The 23,684-nt window shown below is 39.2% G+C and overlaps 1 pseudogene; it reads right to left on the bottom strand.

Annotated features, from left to right (window-relative positions):
* Nucleotides 1-9,100: 9,100 nt before the first annotated feature.
* On the bottom strand, nucleotides 9,101-10,509 carry LOC124515983 (non-POU domain-containing octamer-binding protein-like; annotated as a pseudogene).
* Between the last annotated feature and the right edge of the window lie 13,175 nt (nucleotides 10,510-23,684).

The following is a 23,684-nucleotide window of genomic DNA, read 5'->3' as shown; positions in this document are numbered from 1 at the left end:
TTGGGAATAGAATTCAGTGATTCATCAGTTACATACACTACCCAGGGCTCATCACAAGTGCCCTACTTAGTACCCATCACCCATCTAGCCCATCTCCCACCCACTTCCCTCCATTAACTCATAGTTTGTTCTTTATCATTAAGATAAAGATTGTGTTGTTTCCCTTTCTTCTCTTTTTTCCCCGCCTTCCCATATGTTCATCTGTTTTGTTTCTTAAAGTCCATATATGAGTGAAATCATATGGTATTTGTCTCTCTGATTGACTTATTTTGCTTAGCATAATACATTCTAGCTTGATCTAGTTCTGTGAAAAATGCTATTGGTATTTTGATGGGGATTGTATTAAATGTGTAGATTGCTTTGGTTAGTATAGACATTTTAATAATATTTGTTCTTCCAATCTATGAGCATGGAATGTCTTACCATTTCTTTGTGTCACCTTCAATTTCTTTCATTGTTGTTTTATAGTTTTCAGAGTACAGATCTTTCACCTCTTTGGTTAAGTTTTTTCCCATGTGTTTTACTATTTTTGTTACAATTGTAAATGGGATTTTTTAAATTAATTTTACTTTCTGTGGTTTCATTATCAGTGTATAGAAATGAAATATATTCCTCAACAGAGATACTGTGTCCTACAACTTGACTGAATTGATTTATCAGTTCTAGTAGTGTTTTCATGGAGTCTTTAGGGTTTTCCATATATAGTATCATGTTATCTGTGAAGAGTGGAAGTTTTACTTCTTTCTTAACAATTTGAATGTCTTTTTTGTTTGTTTGTTTGCTGTGCCTAGGACTTCCAGTACTGTGGTGAATAAGAGTGAGTAAACATGGTAAGAGTGAACATCCTGTCTTGTTCCTGACCGTCGGGGCAAGCTCTCAGTTTTTCCTCATTGAATATGATGTTCAGTGTGAGTTTTTCATATATGGCCTTTATTATGGCCTCTACACCTACTTGGTTGAGGTGGGTTTTTTTGTTGTTTTCTTTTGTTTTGTTTTGTTTTGTTTTTAGTAAGCCCTACTGCCCAATGTGGGGGTTAAAATCATGACACTAAGATCAAGGGTCATATGCTCTACCATCTGAGCCAGCCAGGTGCCCCTTGTTGAGGGTTTTATTTTTTTTAATCATGAATAGATGTTGTACCTTGTTAAGTGTTTTTTCTGCATCTATTGAAATGATCATATGCTTTTTATCCTTTCTCTTATTGATTAGATGTATCACATTGATTGATTTGTGATTATTGAACCAACTTTACATCCTTGAATAAATCCCATTTGATCATGGTGAATGATTTTTAATGTATTGTTGGGTTAGGTTTGCTAGTGTTTTTTTGAGGATTTTTGTATCTATGTTCATCAGAGTATCGGCCTATAGTTCTCCTTATTTGTGGTGTCTTTATCTGGTTTTGATATCAGGGTAATGCTGGCCTTATAGAATGAATTTGGAAGATTTCCTTCCTCTTGTATTTTTTGGAATAGTTTGAAAACCATAGGTATTAACTCTTCTTTAAATGTTAGGTATAATTCACCTGTTAAGCCATATGGTCCTGGACTTTTGTTTGTTGGAAGTTGTTTGATTGCTGATTCAATTTCATTGCTGGCAATCAGTCTGTTCAAATTTTCTATTTCTTCCTCATTCACTTTTTTTTATAACGTTTATTCATTTTTGAGAGACAGAAAGGGACAGAGCATGAGTGGGGGAGGGGCAAAAAGAGAGAGGGAGTCACAGCATCCAAAGCAGGCTCCAGGCTCAGAGCTCAGAGCTGTCAGCAGAGCTGACAGAGCTGCAGGTGTCTTTAGCTGCAACCCACGAACCGCGAGATCACGACCTCAGCCAAAGTCGGGCGCTTAACCGACTGAGCCACCCGGGCGCCCCCTTCCTGATTCACTTTTGGGAGGTTATATGTTTCTGGGAATGTATCCATTTCTTCTAGGTTCTCCAGTATGTTGGCATTTAATTTTTCATGATATTCTTCTATAATCCTTTGTATTTCTGTGGTATCAGTTGTTATTTCTCCCCTTTCATTTCTGATTTTGTTTATTTGAGTCCTCTCTTCTTTCTCTCTCCCCCTCAATTAGTCTGGCTAGAGGTTTATCAGTTTTGTTGATCTTTTCAGAGAACCAGTTCCTGGTTTTATTTATCTGTTCTATTGCTTTCTTAGTTTCTATTTCGTTTATATCTGCTCTAATCTTTATTATTTCCTTCCTTCCGCTGGTTTTGGGTTTTGTTTATTTTTCTTTTTCTAGCTCCTTTACATGTAAGGTTAGGTTGTTTATTTGAGACTTTTCATGCTTTTTTTTTAATGTTTATTTATTTTTGAGAGAGACAGAGACAGAATGCGAGTGGGTTAGGGGCAGAGAGAGAGGGAGACACAGAATCCGAAGCAGGCTCCAGGCTCTGAGCTGTCAGCACAGAGCCTGACATGGGGCTCAAACTCAGGAGCTGTGAGATCATGACCTGAGCTGAACCGGGCATTTGACCGACTGAGCCACCCAGGTGCCCCAGAGACTTTTCATGCTTCTTAATGTAGGCCTGTATTTCCATAAACTTTCCTCTTAAAACCACTTTTGCTGCATCCCAAAGATTTTGGACTGTTGTATTTTCATTTTCATTTGTTTCAATGTAATTTTTTATTTATTGGTTGACCTCTTCATTGTTTAGTAGCATGTTATTCGACCTCCATGTATTTGTGCTCTTTCTAGTTTTTTTTTCTTGTGGTTGATTTCTAATTTTATATTGTTGTGGTTAGAAATGATGAATGGTAGGACTTAGATCTTTTGAATTTGTTTAAGACTTGTTTTGTGGCCTAATAGGCCATCTACTCTAGAGAATGTTCCGTGTGCACTTGAAAAGAATGTGTATTCCGCTGTTTTAGGATAGAATGTTGTAAATATATCTTTTAAGTCCATCTGGTCCTGTGTGTCATTCAAAGCCACTGTTTCCTTGTTGATTTTCTGTTTGGATGACATCCCTATTGATGTAAATGGGGTGTTAAAGTCCCCTGCTGTTATTGCATTACTATTGATTAGTTCCTTTATGTTTGTTATTAGCTGCTTTATGTATTTGGGTGCTTCCAGGTTGAGTGCATAAATATTTACAGTTTTTATTTCTTGTTTTTGGATTGTCCTCTTTATTATTATATGGTGTCCTTTTTTATGTCATGTTACAGTCTTTGTTTTATATTTTGTCTGGAGACTCTTAATGATAGAGAACAAACTGAGGGTTGCTGGAGGTGGGGGGCGGGTAAGAGATGGGCTAGATGGGCGATGGATATTAAGGAGGGCACTTGTTGTGATGAGCACTGGGTGTTAGATGTGAGTGACGAATCACTAAATTTTACTCCTGAAACTAATATTACACTATATGTTAACTAACTAGAATTTAAATAAAAACTTGAAACAAAAAATAAATAAAGTCTATATTTCCGACGTGAGTTTTGCTAACCTAGCTTTCTTTTGACATCCATTTACATGATAAATCTTTCTCTATCCTCTTAATTTCAATCTGCAGGTGTCTTTAGGTCTGAAATGAGTCTCTTGTAGGCAACATATAGATGGGTCTTGTTTTTTCAATCCACACAGTGGATTAACAGCTTCTAAGCTCCATAGATGCTATACTAGAAATCTTTTTCTCCCTCTCTCCTAGCACAGGCACCACAGTATTTTGGACGAATGTACTGGAAACCCTGGAGTAAGCGCTAACTCCACTATTCTTTCTAAATTTTTCACTTATTTTTTCAAAACTTTTTTGCTGTTCCCTTCCCCCTTTCTCCTTGCCATTGCTTCCATTATATCCCAGGCCATTGTTTCCTCCATGTCTTACAATTCTCCCTGTTGAAAAAGGGTGCCAAATGTAGGGAATACAAAGAGGCTGAGATCAACTTTATGCTTTGTTAACCAAGTCACAAGCCCATAAGGCTGCATGTCTCTCAGAAAGGTCTTTTCTCGGGGCGCCTGGGTGGCGCAGTCGGTTGGGCGTCCGACTTCAGCCAGGTCACGATCTCACGGTCCGTGAGTTCGAGCCCCGCGTCAGGCTCTGGGCTGATGGCTCAGAGCCTGGAGCCTGTTTCCGATTCTGTGTCTCCCTCTCTCTGCCCCTCCCCCGTTCATGCTCTGTCTCTCTCTGTCCCAAAAATAAATAAACGTTGAAAAAAAAAATTAAAAAAAAAAAAAAGAAAGGTCTTTTCTCTTCTAAAGACCTCTACATAAAACCAACTTAATTATCCTGAAACATCATTTTTATCATTTTATTCCCTTAGTCAAGAGCTTACTGAATTTTTCCTGCCACAGAAAGTTCAATCTAGGATGCCACTGTCTGGTAAAGAACTCATTTTTCCTTACCTAGTAATTTATTTTCCATGGCTTAGTGCATCTGTTTTTATTTATTTATTTATTTATTTATTATTTATTTATTTATTATTATTATTTTTAATATGAAATTTATTGTCAAATTGGTTTCCATACAACACCCTGTGCTCATCCCAACAGGTGCCCTCCTCAATACCCATCACCCACCTTCCCCTCCCTCCCACCCACCCATCAATTCTCAGTTTGTTCTCAGTTTTTAAGAGTTACTTATGTTTTGGCTCCCTCCCTCTCTCACCTTTTTTTTTTGTTTTTTCCTTCCCCTCCCCATGGTCTTCTGGTAAGTTTCTCAGGATCCACATAAGAGTGAAACCATATGGTATCTGTCTTTCTCTGTATGACTTATTTCACTTAGCATCACACTCTCCAGTTCCATCCACATTGCTACAAAAGGCCATATTTCATTCTTTCTCATTGCCACGTAGTACTCTATTGTGTATGTAAACCACAGTTTCTTTATCCATTCATCAGTTGATGGACATTTAGGCTCTTTCCATAATTTGGCTATTGTTGAAAGTACTGCTATAAACATTGGGGTACAAGTGCCCCTATGCATCAGCACTCCTGTATCCCTTGGGTAAATTCCTAGGAGTCCTATTGCTGGGTCATAGGGTAGGTCTATTTTTAATTTTTTGAGGAACCTCCACACCGTTTTCCAGAGCGGCTGCACCAGTTTGCATTCCCACCAACAGTGCAAGAGGGTTCCTGTTTGTCCACATCCTCACCAGCAACTATAGTCTCCTGATTTGTTCATTTTAGCCACTCTGACTGGCATGAGGTGGTATCTCAGTGTGGTTTTGATTTGTATTTCCCTGATGAGGAGTGACATTGAGCATCTTTTCATGTGCCTGTTGGCCATCTGGATGTCTTCTTTAAAGAAGTGTCTATTCATGTTTTCTGCCCATTTCTTCACTGGATTATTTGTTTTTTGGGCATGGAGTTTGGTGAGCTCTTTATAGATTTTGGATACTAACCCTTTGTCTGATATGACATTTGCAAATATCTTTTCCCATTCCGTTGGTTGCCTTTTAGTTTTGTTGATTGTTTCCTTTGCAGTGCAGAAGCTTTTTATCTTCATGAGGTCCCAATAGTTCATTTTTGCTTTTAATTCCCTTGCCTTTGGAGATGTGTCGAGCAAGAAATTGCTGCGGCTGAGGTCAGAGAGGTTTTTTCCTGCTTTCTCCTCTAGGGTTTTGATGGTTTCCTGTCTCATATTCAGGTCCTTTATCCATTTTGAGTTTATTTTTGTGAATGGTGTAAGAAAGTGGTCTAGTTTCATCCTTCTGCATGTTGCTGTCCAGTTCTCCCAGCACCATTTGTTAAAGAGACTGTCTTTTTTCCATTGGATATTCTTTCCTGCTTTGTCAAAGATTAGTTGGCCATACTTTTGTGGGTCTAATTCTAGGGTTTCTATTCTATTCCATTGGTCTATGTGTCTGTTTTTGTGCCATATTTTTATTTTTTTATTTTATTAAAAATTTTTAAATGTTTATTTTATTTTTGAGAGAGAAAGACCGCGCATGAGTGGGGGAGGGGGAGAGAGGGAGACACAGAGCCGGAAGCAGGCTCCAGGCTCTGAGCTGTCAGCACGGACCCTGACACAGGGCTTAAACTCACAAACTGAAAGATCATGATCTGAGCCAAAGTCGGACGCTTAACCAACTGAGCCACCCAGGTGCCCAGTGCATCTGTTTTTAAAGTCAGATGAAACTTCAAGTTACAGCCCTCCCACTTACTATGTGATTTTGGGAAAATACTTAAGTTCTAGGAACCTCAGTTTTCTTATCTATAAGTGTATACTTCATCAGTTTGCTACAAAGATTAAATGGGATCAGGAGAGCTTTTCATATAGTAAGTGCTCAGAAGCACTTACTGTAGCACTTAAAAAAGAACAATGGTGGATGACAATGGTGGATGTGTCTTATATTTGCACTTTTCAATACAGTAACCATTAGCTGCCTGTAGCTATTGATCTCTTGAAATGTGGCTAGTGCAGTTAAAGAACTGAATCTTTAATTTTATTTCATTTAAGTTAATTTAAACTTAAATAGCTACATTTGCCAGAGGCTGGCATATTAGAACAGCACTAGACAATATCATTAACATCATTTGGAGGAGAAATAGAAGTGTTTTTTTTTTGTCTGTATCACTTGTGCTTTGTGATATTTCATTTCCAAAAACGCATGCTTTCTTCTTTCCCGTATCTTCATCTTTTACCTCTTTTTGTTTCACATCTGGGAATGTAAGAGCTGATTCAATACCCGCATTGCTCAGTTGCTCCCAATTCACATGTCTTCCACGTCTCTGAAACTTTTATTGAACACATGAACACCATTGCACTACTTGGCAATCAATGTTCCTTTAACCTATTGCATGTGATAGTTGTAACTCCCCAAGAGAACAATATAAGGATCTGTGTGGGCTTTTTAAATTTTATTTTATTTTATTTTATTTTGTTTTGTTTTATTTTATTTTATTTTATTTTATTTTATTTTATTTTATTTTATTTTACTTTATTTTAAAGAGAGAGTGAGCAGTGGAGAGGAGCAGAGGGAGAGAAAGAGAGAATCCCAAGCAGGCACTATAGTCAGCATGGAGCCCAATGCAGGGTTTGATCCCATGACCCTAGGGTCACAACCCAAGCTGAAAACAAGTCATATGCTCAACCGACTGAGCCACCCAGGCATCTCAGGATCTGTGTGGTTTTTAAATTCTATGCCCCTCCCAAGAAATTAACCCATTTCTTAGAATACTGTAAATACTGAATTATAGATTGAAGGTTTGTGCCCCACCCCCAATTCATACTTTGAAATATAACCCTTAGTAGAATGATACTTGGAGGTGGGACCTTTGGGAGATAATTAGGTCATGAGAGTGGAGTCCTTGTGAATGAGATGAATACCCTTATAAGAAGAGGCCAGGGAGCTAGCTCCCTCTCTTTTCACCATGTGAGGATGTAACAAGAACTTTGCACTCTGTAACCCAGAGAGGATCCTCACCAGAACCTGACCATGCTGGCATGCCAATCTCAGACTTCCAGCCTCCAGAACTGTGAGAAATAAATTTCTGTTGTTTATAAACCACCCAGTCTATGCTATTGTGTTATAGCAGGGCAACCGAAGACACACTGAATAGGCCTATGTTTGATTGATTACTTGTCCTTTATTTCTCTAATTCCTTCCTCTCACCTTCCAGTCCTCACTATTGTTCTCCTGAAGTTGGCTGAAAAGAAAAAAGAAGTGCCCAAATATTCAATAAAATTCTTATTACTTTTTTCTTTTCTATCTTTGTATTACTTTATTTTCCCCACTCCATCACAATGAATAAAAGCATTTTTCAAGTGTATTATATTTCTCACATTTCATATAGTAAATATTGGGTGCCTACTATTTGCAAAATACTAGTGGTGGGATAAGGGTTGATGCTGAGGAAGCATGAAAATTATATAATAACTGCCCTCAAATGAGTTATATTCAGATAGGAGGAGTGATTTGTGCAAATGACCGATTAATGGAAGAGAATACATAGGCAAAAGACAGAGAAATACTAACTGTTGGTTCAAGTGAACAATGGTATGTACACATTTAAAATATTTTAGTTGCCTAGTTGAGGGTAGTTAGCCCAACAAATATGGTGTTGGGAATAGTTCTGATTGTAATTGAAAAGATATATCTCAAACTAAACTCTCACAAATTGGGGGCATCTGGGTGGCTCAGTCGGTTGAGCATCCCACTCTTAAACTTGGCTCAAGTCATGATTTCAGAGTTCGTGGGATCAAGCCCCATGTGGGGCTCTGCACTGACAGCATGGAGCCTGCTTGGAATTCTTTTTTTTTCTTTTTTTTAAAGGCTTAAAATATATTTTAATAAGTTGATGCTGCATTACTGCTCCATTTCTCAGAAAAGCTCCAAAGATATCAGGAACAAATCAAGCGTGGCACACCAATAAAAAATTGCACAGCGTAACTACCTAAGATAGGCAAGACTAAGAGCTACTGTCCAACCTTCAGCATACAGCAACCCTGTTCCCAAGATTGTACTAGGCCTATCAAGAAAAGCTGTGAACAGCAACATCATAGACAGAAAAGGGCCATTCCTGAGTTACCCTTACCCAAGAAAAAAGATGGAGGCAACTTAACACAAGATTTTTTTTAAGGATACACTAAAATGAAAATCTCTAAGATAAAATGTCTTCCTTAGGACACGAAGGGGTAACATATGGGATATAACAGAACCGTATGTATGTTGTCTGTGACGTCTGTGGGCATTTGCCTGAATTCCCACCTGCAAGTGGAGCAATGGGGCTAAGGTCATTGGGGGATGTTTGTTTTTGTGGTGTAGGTGGTAGTGTCTCTGGGTTTGGAGGGTGTAAGAATGAGAAAGCAAATAGAACAGGATGGACAAAGAATGGAGTGAGCAAGATTAACAGGGGGTCTAACTGGCTCCATTTTGTCATGGTTCCCCCACCCCCACCCCAGGCCCTCAACAATCACAGGAGACTTCAGGAATGCACTACACAGAATCAATTAGCTAGACGATATACCACACAGAACTGATTTGTTAGATTTTATCGTCCCCCCTTGCCCTCGGCCTCCAGCATACTCCCTTAGAGTAGTACAGGCAAGGAAGACCTAACTATTGGGAGAAACCCCTAACACTCTTCCAGGGCAGAATTCTGGCTAGTCCAGAAAGGGTCCTTCTTTTAAGGGTTTTTGGGAAACGAGACACTGAAATTTTTATTAGTATCGGCAACGTTTGTTTGGAGCAAATTCAGCTCCGGGAGCTGCACGGTTGAACGCAGGAGGGGTTCCATCAATGGCCCCAATTCCTTCCATGGTAGTAGCTTGGCCAAAGCGTTCAGTTGTTGGTGGGGTCAATCCCAAGGTTCCATCTGGCATCATAGTGGCAGGTCCTGGAGGAGCTGGGGTACCAGCTGGCACTGGAGCAGGGGGCATGGCGCCTCTGTTGTTTATGCCCAAAGCACCTCCCATAGCCATCTGGCCCATCCGTATCTCCTGTTCTCTGCGTCAGGGAATGTTCCCTTGAATCCTTCCTGCTGTCGCTGCATCATTTCTTCCCGTTGCCGCCGCATCTCTTCTTCGTGGCGCCTGCGCTCCTCCTCCTGCCTGAGCTCCAGTTGCTTTCGTTTTTGCACTTCTTGGTTGTGCAGCTCTTCCGTCCTCCGGAGTTCTTCTGGACGCCTCATCAAATCCTGTCTCATTAACATGACTTGGTGTTCATGGCGAGCAGCCTCCATCTCCATCTCCAGCGTCTCACGAGCTTTCTTGATATTGCGATCCACTTGGTCCTGCTGCTGCTTCTCCTCTCAATGAGTGCCTTCCAGTGTACGGCATCCTCATACTCAAAGGACCCAGGCTGTGCAAATCTGGGTGCCTGTTCTCGCTCCTTATGAAATTGCTGGTTCTTTATAACCAGCTTCTCTGGAATCCCTCTTCATCATCCAACTGGTCCAAGGGCTCCACAGCCACAGGCTGAGGAAATGTGGTTAACAAGAAGGAGCCTTCACTGCACCTGTCCAGAACTTTCCGAGCAGCTGGCTTCCCTGAGAATTCAACAATGCCTTTTCCTGAGGGCCTTCCTTAATCATCCACGAAGACAACAGCCCTTTCCATTTGGCCAAACACAGAAAAAGCTTCCTCCAGCAGTTTGTTGGAAACATACCGAGGAAGGTTCCGGATGTGAATGATGCACTATGGCGGGCAAAACGCACACGCAGCTGCTTTCCACGAATTGGCATGTTGTGCAGCTCTACTTTGGCAGTCTCCGCTAGGGTTCGCATTTCCGAGTGGATAAAGCCAAAGCCCTTATCCTTATAAATGAAGATTTCACCTGCCTTCCCGTATTTCTCAAGTAGTTTCCTCATCTCCTCCTCAGTGATGTCAGCAGGAAGATTGCCCACAAAGAGCCGGCGACGTTGGGTGAAGGTGTTCTCTCCTGGTTTCCCAAAATTCTTCAGGCCAATAGTCAAGCCTTCATTTTGGCTGCTGGCTTGCTGTCCATTTGCAGGTATTGGTGGCAGTGGTGGCTGTTGCTGTTGCTGTTGGTGGTGCTGCTGGTGATGATGCTGATCACGCTTCCTTGGAGTATGGTTTTGTTTCTCCAAGTTAAAGGTTTTATTGCTCTGCATTTTTGCACCCCTCTACCGACTGTTCTCCTCAGAGTAACGGCAATGCTACACGGCCTGCACCGTCCTGAGACTGCGTGGAATTCTCTCTCCCTCTCTCTCTCTCTCTGCTTCAACCCCACTCATTCTCTCTCTCTCTCTCTCTCTCTCTCTCTCTCTCTCAAAAAAACTAAAAACACAAAAACAACAACAACAACAACAAAAAACTCTCACAAATTGGATAGATTGGATCTTTAGCAAAATAAAAAGAGAAACTGTATGGGAAGTCTAGACAGAAAAGAAAAAGACCACTTTGGAAATCAGCTTATGGAAAAGTAAAGGATAAATGGAAACAATACTAACATTAAAAGGTCCTGATGAAAGGGTTGGAGAAGAGAAAAAGACACAAATTCAGAAAATTGTGTGTGTGCATATGTGTGTATGTGTTTTAAAGAAAGATCCTGAGGACTTACAGTCCAAGATGGCAACATAGGAAGACCTTGAACTCACCTTCTCCATGGAACATACCAAATTAATAGAACCCATTAATAGAATAATTCCTGCTGAGGAAGAACTGAGGGCTGACTGAATAGTTACTAAACAACCAATGATAGAATGACAAGAGAACAGCAAGAGAAATGCAAACAAGGTAACAAAGGAAACTTCCAACCCTCTAAACTGTGAACAGCAGTGGGGAGGGATAGTATTGGGGGATGGGAACAGATCCCTCTGCTTGTGCACAGAAAAAAAAGCGGTGGTTTAAAAGGGCAACTAGGATATAGAAGACAACAGTAGAGCTTCACCAAGAATGAAGGAACTACAGGAAAGCTCTCCAGGTCAGAGGGACTAGAGAATGACAGAGTTTATGTTCCCACCCCACCTTAAAAGCCCAGACCAGAGCAGGGTCTGGACACCATAATGGGCGGGTCTGATGCCCTGACAGGCAGGCCGAATGCCATAACTGCCAGGTCTGGTTATCACAAGGAGCTTGTAACCTCAGCAAGCCCAGGGTCCACAAGCCCACACCAGCCCTGGTAAGCACTGGGATATAGAAATAGAAGTCTCAGTTTTAAAGGGCTGAGGAGCTGCAGGGATACTCTCTCCCACTTCACCTTAAAAGCTCAGACTGGGACAGGGTCTGGCTCACAGTGACCTTGAAACTTCAGCACCCAGGCTCCATAAGCCCACACCAGCCTCTGTGGTGCTGGAGCACAGAAAATAAACTGTGTTTTTTAATGTTTTTTTTTTAATTAAAAAAAGTTTTAAAAATGTTTTACTTTTATTATTTATTTTTTTTAATTTTTTTAAATATTTATTTTTGAGACAGAGAGAGACAGAGCATGAACGGGGGAAGGTCAGAGAGAGAGGGAGACACAGAATCCGAAGCAGGCTGCAGGCTCTGAGCTGTCAGCACAGAGCCCAACGCAGGGCTTGAACTCACAGACTGTGAGATCATGACCTGAGCTGAAGTCGGACGCTCAACCGACTGAGCCACCCAGGCGCCCCTATATTTTACTTTTATAATTCTAATTTGTCTTGTTTTAATTTTTGTTCTTTTTAATTTTGTTTTCTTTCTCTTTTTTTCATATTTTCGTACTTTTCTTTCTTCTTTCTCTCTTCTTCATTTTCTTCTTTCTGTAAAAAGTCACAGTTCAAAAGAGGTAACTAGCATACACAGCCACAGCTCCAGCCAGCTAGCAAAACTCACCAGGCACACATAGGGATACCATACACAAGATCACTCCTTCAATTTTGGGCAAGTAGCGATTCTGCCTAATCCATAGAAATAAATAGAGAACGTCAAGCAAAATGGGGACACAGAAGAATATGCTACAAAAGAAAGAACAAGAAAAAAAACCTCAGCTGGGGTGTCTGGGTGGCTCAGTTGGTTGGGCGTAGGACTTCCGCTCAGTCATGATCTCAGAGTTCCAGCCCCGAGTCAGGCTTTGTGCTGACAGCTCAGAGGCTGGAGCTTGCTTCAGATTCTGTATCTCCCTCTCTCTCTGCCCCTCTCCTCCTCATGCTCTGTCTCTCTCTCTCTCTCAAAAATAAATAAACATTAAAAAAATTTTTTGAGTTTAAAAAAATAACAAGAACTAATCAGAGCTGAATAATACAATAACTGAAATAAAAAACACACTAGAGGGAATCAACAGTAGATTACAGGATACACAAGAACATATCAATGATCTAGAAGATAGGGCAGTGGAAAGCACACAAGTTGAATAGTGTTAAATAATTAAAATAATTTTAAATATAAAATAATTTAAATTTTTTTTTTTTTAAATGAGGATAGATTGGGGCACCTGGGTGTCTCAGTTGGTTAAAGCATTCGACTCTTGATCTCGGCTCAGGTCATGATCTCACAGTTCATGGATTCGAGCCCTGCATCAGGCTACATGCTGACAGCAGGGAGCATGCTTGGGATTCTCTCTCTCTCTCTATCTCTCTCTCTCTCTCTCTCTATCTCTCTCTCTCTCTCTCTCTCTCTGTTCCTCCCCTTCTCATTTTTTTCTCTCTCTCAAAATAAATTAATTAAAAAATAAACTTAGATTAAGAGATCTCTTAAACAACATCAAGGAAACACAGGTTCACACTTATAGAGGTCCCAGAAGAAGAAAGAGAGAAAGGTGTAGAAAGCATGTTTGAAGAAATAATAACTGAAAACTTCCCTAAGCTAGGGAAGGAAATAGACATCCAAGTCCAAGAAGCACAGAGAATAAGATGAAGCCAAGGAGTTCCACATCACAGCACATAATAATTAAAATGTCAAAGTTTAAAAATTAAGAGAAAAATCTTAAAGACAGCAAGAGAGAAATAAAAGTTATCTACAAGGAAAAACTTAAAAGGCTGTCAGCTAAGTTTTTGGCAGAAACTTGGCAGGCCAGAATGTAATGGCATGATATATTCAAAGTGCTGAAAGGAAAAAAACCTGCAACCAAGAATACTTTACCAGGAAAGCTTATTCAGATTGGAAAGTGAGGTAAAGAGGTTCCTAGACAAGCAAAAGTTAAAGGAGTTTATCACCACTACACCAGCCTTCCAAGAAATGTTAAAGGAAATTCTTTAAATGGAAAAGAAATAGTTCTAATTAAACATGAGAAAGTTATGAATAAAAAGATGTAAAATATGACAACATATATGTAAAATGTAGAGAAGGGAGTTAAAAGGGAAGGGAAGAGGGTAAAGAAAAATAAGGTCCCCCCCCCCTTTTTCTGTGTGTTTGTGTTTGGCACGTGTTTGAACTTAAATGACCGTCGTATCTATATAGACTGCTATTTACTTCAGATGTTATATATCAACTTCATAGTAACCACAAACCCAAACTTTTGGTAGATATACAAAAAATAAAGAGAAAGAAAGCCAAATGTAACACTATAGAAATTCATCAGTCACAAAGAGAGCAAGAAGAATCGAACAAGGAACTACACAAGTAACTAGAAAATAAATTTAAAATGGCAATAAATACATACCTATCAGTATGCCTACATACTCCAATCAAAAGACATAGGGTGGGGAATGGATAAAAAAGCAAGACCTATCTATATGCTGCCTGCAGAGACTCCCCTCAGACCTAAGGGTGCAGACAGACTGAAAGTAAAAGGATGGAAGACACTCACCAGGCAAATGGAAGAAAAAAAAAAAGCTGGGATAGCAATACATGTATCAGACAAAACAGACTTTAAAACAAAAACTAACAAGAGACAAAGTCCTTACATAATGATAAGGGGGTCAATCCAACAAGAGAATATAACAATTGCAAATATCTATGCACCTGACACTGGAACGCCTAAATACATAAAGCAAATATTAACAGACATAAAGAGAGAGATTGATAGTAGTAAAATAATGGTAGGAGAAGTCATGAGAATACGAGGGACTGAGTCAATGGTATTATAATAGTGATGTAACAGGTCAGATGGTAGCTACACATGAACATAGCGTAATGTATAAACCTGTCAAATCACTAAGTTGAATACCTGAAACTAATGTAACGTTGTATGTCAATTACACTCAAAGTAAAAAAAAAAAAAAAAAAATAGGAGGTTTACCTTAAAAGCACACGGCTACAAAGGCCTAGCTTGACAAAACTAGGATCAATTGTTTGGTTCTCAGTAATCCAGTACACTGATGATACAATTGAGGAGTGGTATAATGTAATCACACCCAGAATTAGCTTAATATTTACCTCATGATTTATTTAAAACTGGAAAATTATTCATTTTTCCCTTTATCATCATCATTACCATGGTCTGCACAGTAGGTGGCGACATTGCCTCACTCCTGGAATCAACCAGGATGGCCTTGACTACAATACACAGATGCAAACTTTGAAACAAGTTTCAGGGACCTAAATTGGCCAAAATTAAAAACATTGCCCTTTCGGTGAGCCTGGCTAGCTCAGTCAGTGGAGCATGAAACTCTTGATCTCAGGGTTGTGAGTTTAAGCCCCATGGGCGTAGAGATTACTTTAAAAAATAGCAATAATAAATACATACATACATACATACACAGCCCTTTCTATTTACCTTAAGGTCATACGAATAATACCTCATTATAACACATCAAATTTTTATATATTTTACATAGAGTTTAATAAGTATTTACTGACTAATTCATTTTGCCAGTGAATGTCAATAAACTAGTTTGCTATTTTTAAAAATAATATTCACTTAATCTTCATCATGCGAATGTAATGAACTGTCTTTTTTTTAGTTTTAATGTAAAGAAGTTATTTGTTTATACTTGATTTCATTTTGTATTCGTCATTTAATGATGTTTATTAGGCTATGATGATTGAACTCCATGAATCTCTGTAGAGGTACAGTCAGAAGAACAAACACCTGGGCAGGGCGCTAAAGACAGGTAAAATATCAACACACAATTGAGATTTAAAATGCCACTTTAAGGCAATAGATAGCCACATTTACAGAGTCTATGGAATAGACAATTATCCTAAAATTTACCACTTTTTACTTTAAAAGATACAGCCTAATTTTAGTATTCAGAATTTATTCAATATTTGTACTCAGTTATATCTTCCTAAGATCCTATTTTTTTAAGTCTTTCTTTCTCTAAAATACATAAGAATTATTTTTTTTTAAGTCTGTCTTTATCTCTGTCCAGTTTGGGTTCCTTTTTTTTGATCCTTTCCATGATCACTGTAGCCTTATTTGAAGTGAAACATTCTAAGTAGAGACATAACATGGTTTTATAACAGGTAGAATTATATTCCTATTTTTGCTTCCAGTAATTTCTAAAACACTAAATGTGAACTAATAGCTTTAGGAAACCAACTTCAAAATGCTAAGATCCTCTTTTGGGGCATAATTAATACACTCCTTCTAACCCAGCATACATGCATCTTAAGTGGATTTTCCCCAAATATCTTGTCATGTTCTCACTTTAGTTGAAGTTTATCTATTCTTTTTCATCAAGGGCAATTGTCAGTTGAAGAAACATTCCAAAGATTTACATAAGGAACAAGAAACTGCATTTGTTGCAAGAATTCACCTTATTTTCTACAAGTATATTCACATTTTTAATAAGACATTTTATGGGTCTCAAGTTAAGTGTAGAGACAAGATGTCCTAAAAAAGCTTTAAGTTTTCTTTGCACCAAAAAAAAAGGTATATATAATATCAAATAATACCTCTCTAATGTACCAAAAACGTGACTTACAGTTTTGGATCACCTGCACTGCGTGGACATGTAAACAACTGTTAGTTGAACAAGTGCACCTGAGCATTCTCCATGTCCTGAGTTGCTTTGACTCCGTCCATGGGCAGGGCCTCAAGTACCCTATTAGAAGCTCCCATCCATCTTCAAGCCTTACATAGAAAGAAAAAAAAAAAAGTCTTGCTAGTTATCTCCCTCCTGCTTTCTCTTATGAACTGGCTTATTCCACTCAGTACATCTGATTCCCAGCCTGTGTCACATTCCCTCTACTCTGCTGTTCCCCTTCTAATTACCATTTTGGCAAACACATTCAACATTCATACCAGTTCAACTCTGCCAGGCTCGTCCCAGATTTGCTGTCAGGTCTGTGTTTCAGATCTTCTTAGACATCAAATTCTGTGACCGTCACACATTAACCCAGTCTTGGGTCACCAAGGCCCCACCACACCATCTGGGAGGGAAATTCAGGGCAAATGTATGAAGATGAGAATGAACTAGCAAATTTTTTTTTAATTAATTTATTTATTTTGAGAGAGAGAGCATATGGTGGGAAGGGCAGAGAGAGAGAATCCCAAGCAGTTTCCTTGCTCGATTTCATGCATTGTGTGATCATGACCTAAGCCAAAGTCAAGAGTTGGACGCTTAACTGACTGAGCCCCTCAGGAGCCCTGAACTAGCAAATTTTAAACAATGGAGAATATTAACAACTTCAGGAGTGGAAATAATTAGACTAGAAATAGAAAATCTGTAAAGATTATGGGCCCAACTAATTAAAAAAGTATAAGGGAAGAAGTTATAAGTATCATAGTGTCAATATAATAAAGGAGGGCCCAAACAAGCTTACTGTAGGTCTCTCTCCTAGAGATATCAGGGCAATCACTGTAAGAAAAGATCAAGGCAAGAATTGGAAGGTTTTCTTGTGGAGGAAACATTTTACCATCTCTATTTATTATTATACTATGTTAAATTGCCTTATTCAATAAGTTTAATAGGGGCGCCTGGGTGGCTCAGTGGGTTGAGCTTCTGACTTCATCTCAGATCATGATCTCACAGTTCGTGGGTTCAAGCCCTGTGTCGGGCTCTGTGCTGACAGTTCAGAGCCTGGAGCCTGTTTCTGATTCTGTGTCTCCTTCTGTCTCTGCCCCTCCCTCGCCCTTTCTCTGTCTCAAAAATAAATAAAAACGTTAAAAAATTTAAAAAAAAAATAAGTTTAATAATAAATTACTTTAGACATGGTAGCATACCAAAGTGGAAGTGCCATAAATGTTAAGTGACATTGTTGAACTCCATGACAAGCAAATGTAGTGGTGGATCACCCTCCACACTTTAAGGTATCTAAGATTTTTAAAATATTTAATATTTTTAAATAGAAAAGACATTATTTTTTTTATCTTATTTTTTATTTTTTAAAATTTACATCCAAATTAGTTAGCATATAGTGCAACAGTGATTCCAGGAGTAGATTCCTTAGTGCCCCTTACCCATTTAGCCCATACCCCCTCCCACAACCCCTCTAGTAACCCTCAGTTTGTTCTCCATATTTATGAGTCTCTTCTGTTTTGTCCCCCTCCCTGTTTTTATATTATTCCTGTTTCCCTTCCCTTATGTTCATCTGTTTTGTCTCTTAAAGTCCTCATATGAGTGAAGTCATATGATTTTTATCTTTCTCTGACTAATTTCACTTAGCATAATACCCTCCAGTTCCATCCACGTAGTAGCAAATGACAAGATTTCATTCTTTTTGATTGCTGAGTAATACTCCATTGTATGTATATATACCACATCTTCTTTATCCATTCATCCGTCGATGGACATTTGGGCTCTTTCCATACTTTGGCTATTGTTGATAGTGCTGCTATAAACTTGGAGGTGCATGTGTCCCTTCGAAACAGCACACCTGTATCCCGTGGATAAATGCCTAGTAGTGCAATTGCTGGGTCGTAGGGTAGTTCTATTTTTAGTTTTTTGAAGAACCTCCATATTGTTTTCCAGAGTGGCTGCACCAGCTTGCATTCCCAACCAACAATGCAAAAGAGATCCTCTTTCTCCGCATCCTTGCCAATATCTGTTGTTGCCCGAGTTGTTCGTGTTAGCCATTCTGACAGGTGTTAGGTGGTATCTCATTGTGGTTTTGATTTGTATTTGCCTGATGATGAGTGATGTTGAGCATTTTTTCATGTGTCAGTTGGCCATCTAGATGTCTTCTTTGGAGAAGTGTTTCTTCATGTCTTTTGCCCATTTCTTCACTGGATTATTTGTTTTTTTGGCATTGAGTTTGATAAGTTCTTTATAGATTTTGGATACTAACCCTTTATCTGATATGTCATTTGTAAATATCTTCTCCCATTCTGTCAGTTGCCTTTTAGTTTTGCTGATTAGAAAAGACATTTATAAATAATGCAGAAAACATTTACTTACTTTTCTATAAAACCATACTCTAAAAGCTGTGAAAATAGTTTTATGGTTGCAGTATATTGTACCTCAAGAAGAATGGAGAAACTCTCAAAATAAATACAGAAAGACATCATCAGACTGATAAGCTATATTGGATCTTATTATCTGAAAACCAGCCCAATTATTAAAGCTATAACTTAAGAAACATAGGTGTTAAGAAGGAATATGATCAGAGTTTAAAAACTGTATCTCATACATGCATAACCCTATTTTTCAAAACACACAGTCATGCATTATTTTTCATCTGATTATAAAAGTTTAGTAAATAGTATTATAATCATTTAAAAAACAGCATATAAAACTATTACAGGAATTGGTAAATTAATAATATATCTCTTAATGAAATATTAGTGTATTAAAAGTGGGGAAGATTTCTTTGTAGTTTGTAGGAGATACATTTAAGACAATGAGCATAACTTAATTAAAATGAAAGTTATACAAAGGACGATAAATTTAAGACACATTTTAAAATTCAGGCTGGGAAAGTCCTCAAAGTTAAGTGATTCCAAAGAAGGTTAAGATCAATTTGTAGGGATGACTGGGTGCTCATTCGGTTAAGCGTCCAACTCTTGGTTTCTGCTCAAGTCATAATCTCGCAGTTTGTGAGTTCAAGCCCTGCATCAGGCTCCATGCTGACAGTTCAGAGCCTGCTTGGGATTCTCTCTTTCTACTCTCTCTGCCCCCTTCCCCCCCACTTGTGTGTTCTCTCTCTCTCTCTCTCTTTCTTTCAAAATAAATAAATAAACTTCCAAAAAAGATCAATTTGTAGATGATATATCCATAATGAGTTGCATAATCCATCATGAGGTCATCCATAATGAGAAAATAGAGAACAATATTCTTCCACAAAACATCTCTGTGTCTAAGAATCAAATCTTAGATGCTGAAAACAAAGATCATGAAATCAAATGCCATATTCTTCTAAATACCCTGTATGGGAGTCTTAATCTACTACCAAATTACTATTTAACCTTTCACCACTAAGATTAACATCTTCCATATTCCACTTAAAATGACGTCGCCTTTGTGTTCCACATTAATTCACACACTAGCAGAATCCAGGCAAATCACTTATCAGAGAAACGGCAAAATGAAAACCTAAGTGTAACAAATGAATGACTTTACCACTTGAATATCCAACACATGTTTCTTGCCCTCATTAGAAAATAAAATGTGGAGTGCCTGGGTAGCCCTGTTGGTTAAGCGTCTGACTTTGGCTGAGGCCGTGATCTCCCAGTCTGTGGGTTCGAGTCCCACATCAGGCTCTGTGCTGACAGCTCAGAGCCTGGAGCCTGCTTCAGATTCTGTGTCTCCCTCTCTCTCTCTGCCCCCCCCCCACTTGCACTCTGTCTCTGTCTCTGTCTCTCTCTCAAAAATAAATAAACATTAAAAAAAAGAAATAAAGGGGCGCCTGGGTGGCGCAGTCGGTTAAGCGTCCGACTTCGGCCGGGTCACGATCTCGCGGTCCGTGAGTTCGAGCCCCGCGTCAGGCTCTGGGCGGATGGCTCGGAGCCTGGAGCCTGTTTCCGATTCTGTGTCTCCCTCTCTCTCTGCCCCTCCCCCGTTCATGCTGTCTCTCTCTGTCCCAAAAATAAATAAAAACGTTGAAAAAAAAAATTTAAAAAAAAAAAAAAAAAGAAATAAAGAAAATAAAACGTTTGGGGCACCTGGGTAGTTCAGTCAGTTAAGTGTCCAACTCTTGATCTCAGCTCAGGTCTTAATCTCCAGGATGAGTTCAAGCTCCACGCTTGGGTGTGCTTGGGTGTGAAGCCTATTTTAAAAAAGAAAATTTAATTGGGGCACGTGGTGGCTCAGTCAGTTAAGTGTCCGACTTTGGCTCAGGTCATGATTTCACAGTTAGTGGGTTCAAGCCTCACATGGGGCTCTGTGCTGACAGCTCAGAGCCTGGAGCCTGCTTCGGATTCTGTGTCTCCCTCTCTCTCTGCCCCTCCCCTGCTCACATTCCATCCCTCTCTCTCAAAAATAAATAAACATAAAAAAATTTAAAAAAGAAAATAAAATGTTCATGATCTTTGTCTTCATAAAGGGATCTGAAGGTTTAAACAAAGGCATATTAGAAGCACATCTCTTTCTTTAGCTAGTTCCCAAATACCTTTAAAACATTTTTTTGTTGTTGTTTAGGGTTGCCTGGCTGGCTCAATTGGTAGAGCATGCAACTCTTGATTTCAGGGTTGTGAGTTCAAGCCCTATGGTGCATGAAGGGTTCACTTAAAAAAAAAGAAAGAAAAAAATTTTGTTGTTGTTTATTGACTTCATCTAATCCAACTAATACAAACTCTGATATTGAGTCAGAACTAAGAAAGAAAAATATAGTTCTAAATACCCCACCATAATATTGTTTTTAGTTAAATGACATTAATGAGGTTTTGTTTCAGAAAAATCTTTCAAATAGGACTCATTTAACCAAATCAGAGAAGGTTGAGATGGCTTTCCAACTCCTTTAGGCAAAGATTTATATGTCAGACAAGACAGTGAAAACAAAGTATTTACCTATTTTTCATAAATTATCTTACAGTTCTTAAGACATAGGATAGGGGAACACAGAAGAGGCTCGTTAAAGTGTTGTTTTTGATGACACAAATTGTGTATAAAATCTCAAATTACTGAAAACAGTGTGACTTAAAAGATTATAAAGCTGTAGTTCCACACACATCTATGTAAAGTCTACGATAATCCAAACCTTATGCCTGTTTCACGCTTCCTGCAACTCATGAAAAAGTTGAGGGAAGATCCCAGAAGATGGACAAGGGCCAGAACGACAAGAAGTAAATGCGCTCTGAGAAACAAGTTCAGACTCCCTGAGAAGTAAAGGCAGAGGACCAGTAGGAGGCATCCATCCAGCTCAAAGGGAAGAACCATGGAGAGGAGATCTGGCAAGAGGTTAGGAGCAGAGGAAATGAGGAGAGAGTGGCAAGACAGTATGAGCCAAGACAGAGCGATGATGCTAGAGGCTCATTCCTGGGTAGTGGCTGCAGGTTTACACACACAGAGTAAAGGTAGACAGTCTGGAAGATCTGAACAGGATAAAATGAGGTTGCCGATCTCAAGAAATTAACAATCTAATTGGAGAAATTTAGCTTATACCCAAAGAAAGTTAAATAACAACATAGGGCAATAATTCAAGTGGTGTTGCAGAGGAATGCACAATTGATGAAACACCAAATTATTTGTCAGGGAAATCTTCAAAGTAGAGGGGAGCTTTGAGCTCGGTCTTGGTGGATGAGAAGACTATAAATAGGTACAACAAATTTAGGGGTTAAGAGGACTGAGAAAAGGGATGGGGCCAGAATATATCTGGTATACTATGAGAAAGTAAGTAAACCAAACTGAAAGGAGTATTAATCATGTTTTTAATTTTAATTTTTAATTTTTAATTGAAGTATAGTTGATCCATGATGTTATATTAGTTTCAGGTATACTTATTTTTTGTTTCTTGATGCTTTGACATCCTGGTGCCTTGTCCTGAGGACAGACTTCCCCTCTAAGGGGTAGGTAGCTAATTCCTACGGATAGCAAACCACTGGCCTTCAGAGGACAAGCACACTTTTGATATGTAAACCAACCAATCCCATGCCCCTACCCACCATCTGCCTCCTTTTATCAGGCTCCTGCACTTCAGGACACAATTTTCCTGCCCGAAACCACCCAAGGGCCAGGTAGCAGACAACCAGAGAGACCACACCTGTAGCCCCGAGCCCACAGAAGTTATTCAAACTATCTGATCCTAAACCTGTTCAGCTGCTCACCCTGCCTCATCTGTTCTGTCCCATGAAAACTGCAATCAAGTCTTTTGGCCACGCTTTCCCCTGGCTTGTTGTGCCTCCAGACTGACCACAGCGCTTCCTGTGGCCCTGGGTAGCATGTTGTGCCTCCTCTCCCTGGGAACTGTAAGTAACCCACCATCTTTTCAGTGGCAGTCGTCTGCTGATCAGTTGGCTTTACTGAATAAAAACAAAATCCTGGGTATATTTTATTTTATTTTATTTTATTTTATTTTATTTTATTTTATTTTATTTTATTTTATTTTATTTTATTTTGAATGTTATTTATTTATTTGGGGAGGGAGAGAGAGAGAGGCACGGGAGGAGCAGAGAGAGGGAGAGAGAGAGAGAGAGAGAGAGAGAGAATCCCAAGCAGGCTCTGCACTGTCAGCACACAGCCCAATGCCAGGCTAGAATTCACGAACTATGAGATGATGACCTGAGCTGAAGTTAAGAGTCGGATGCTTAACCGACTGAGCCACCCTGGTGTCCCCATTTTATTTTATTATGATTTTTCCCACCCACACAGTGTTTTTATTTTATTCAACTATAGCAAAGAGCAGAATTAACACAACATTCTGCAATTCCAGATTGGCTTCTCTTACACAAAGAGTGACGAGTTTAACAGGCACAGACAAGGATTTCTGATGACCTCTCACCCAGCCCTGCAGTTCATCTACATGGCTGTGCCTTAACTGCAAAGCGACTCTCCCTATTGCTTTTTCCAGTACTGCTCTTGAAAGGAGCCAGAGCAGGACCCTGACCTTTAGTAACCGGTCTGAGATGTACCACATTGGGGGTTAGTGGACAAGCCAGCCTCTGGCTGTCTAGGTGAGACACAGCCATGAAAACATGACTGGGTACACTTTAAAAACAAGAGATACAGAATGCAGAGGGTTTATATAGAACTTGGTTCTTGGAGTGCAGTCTAAGTAACCCTGGGGTGCCTGAGACCCTTTAGGGAGTCTGAGAGATCAAAATCATGCACCTAGTAAAAGATCCTCTCAGAGTGCAATGGATTGTAATGTAGCAGAGTACAAAGACCATCGATTTGGTCTCAGATTACTCGTTGTAGCTAATCTTTGAGAAAGTTTACCACTTGTTGAATATTGGTATCAGAAGAGAATATCTATGGTTATCTATAAAGCTTTTAAAATACTTTTTCCCTTTCCAACTGTGTATCTGCATAAGACCATATTTTCTTCATATATTTGAACTAAAACAACATTGAGTGCAAAACATATCAGAATCAGCTGTCTTCTATTAAGACAACTAGTCAAGAAA

Source organism: Lynx rufus, unplaced genomic scaffold (genome assembly GCF_022079265.1).
Source record: "Lynx rufus isolate CCGP_SWC_20201006 ecotype Redwood Valley unplaced genomic scaffold, mLynRuf1.p SCAF_2, whole genome shotgun sequence".
NCBI classification, from domain to species: Eukaryota; Metazoa; Chordata; class Mammalia; order Carnivora; family Felidae; genus Lynx; species Lynx rufus.
The sequence above is the reverse complement of the archived record's forward strand: the minus strand, read 5'-3'. Positions and strand labels throughout refer to the sequence as shown.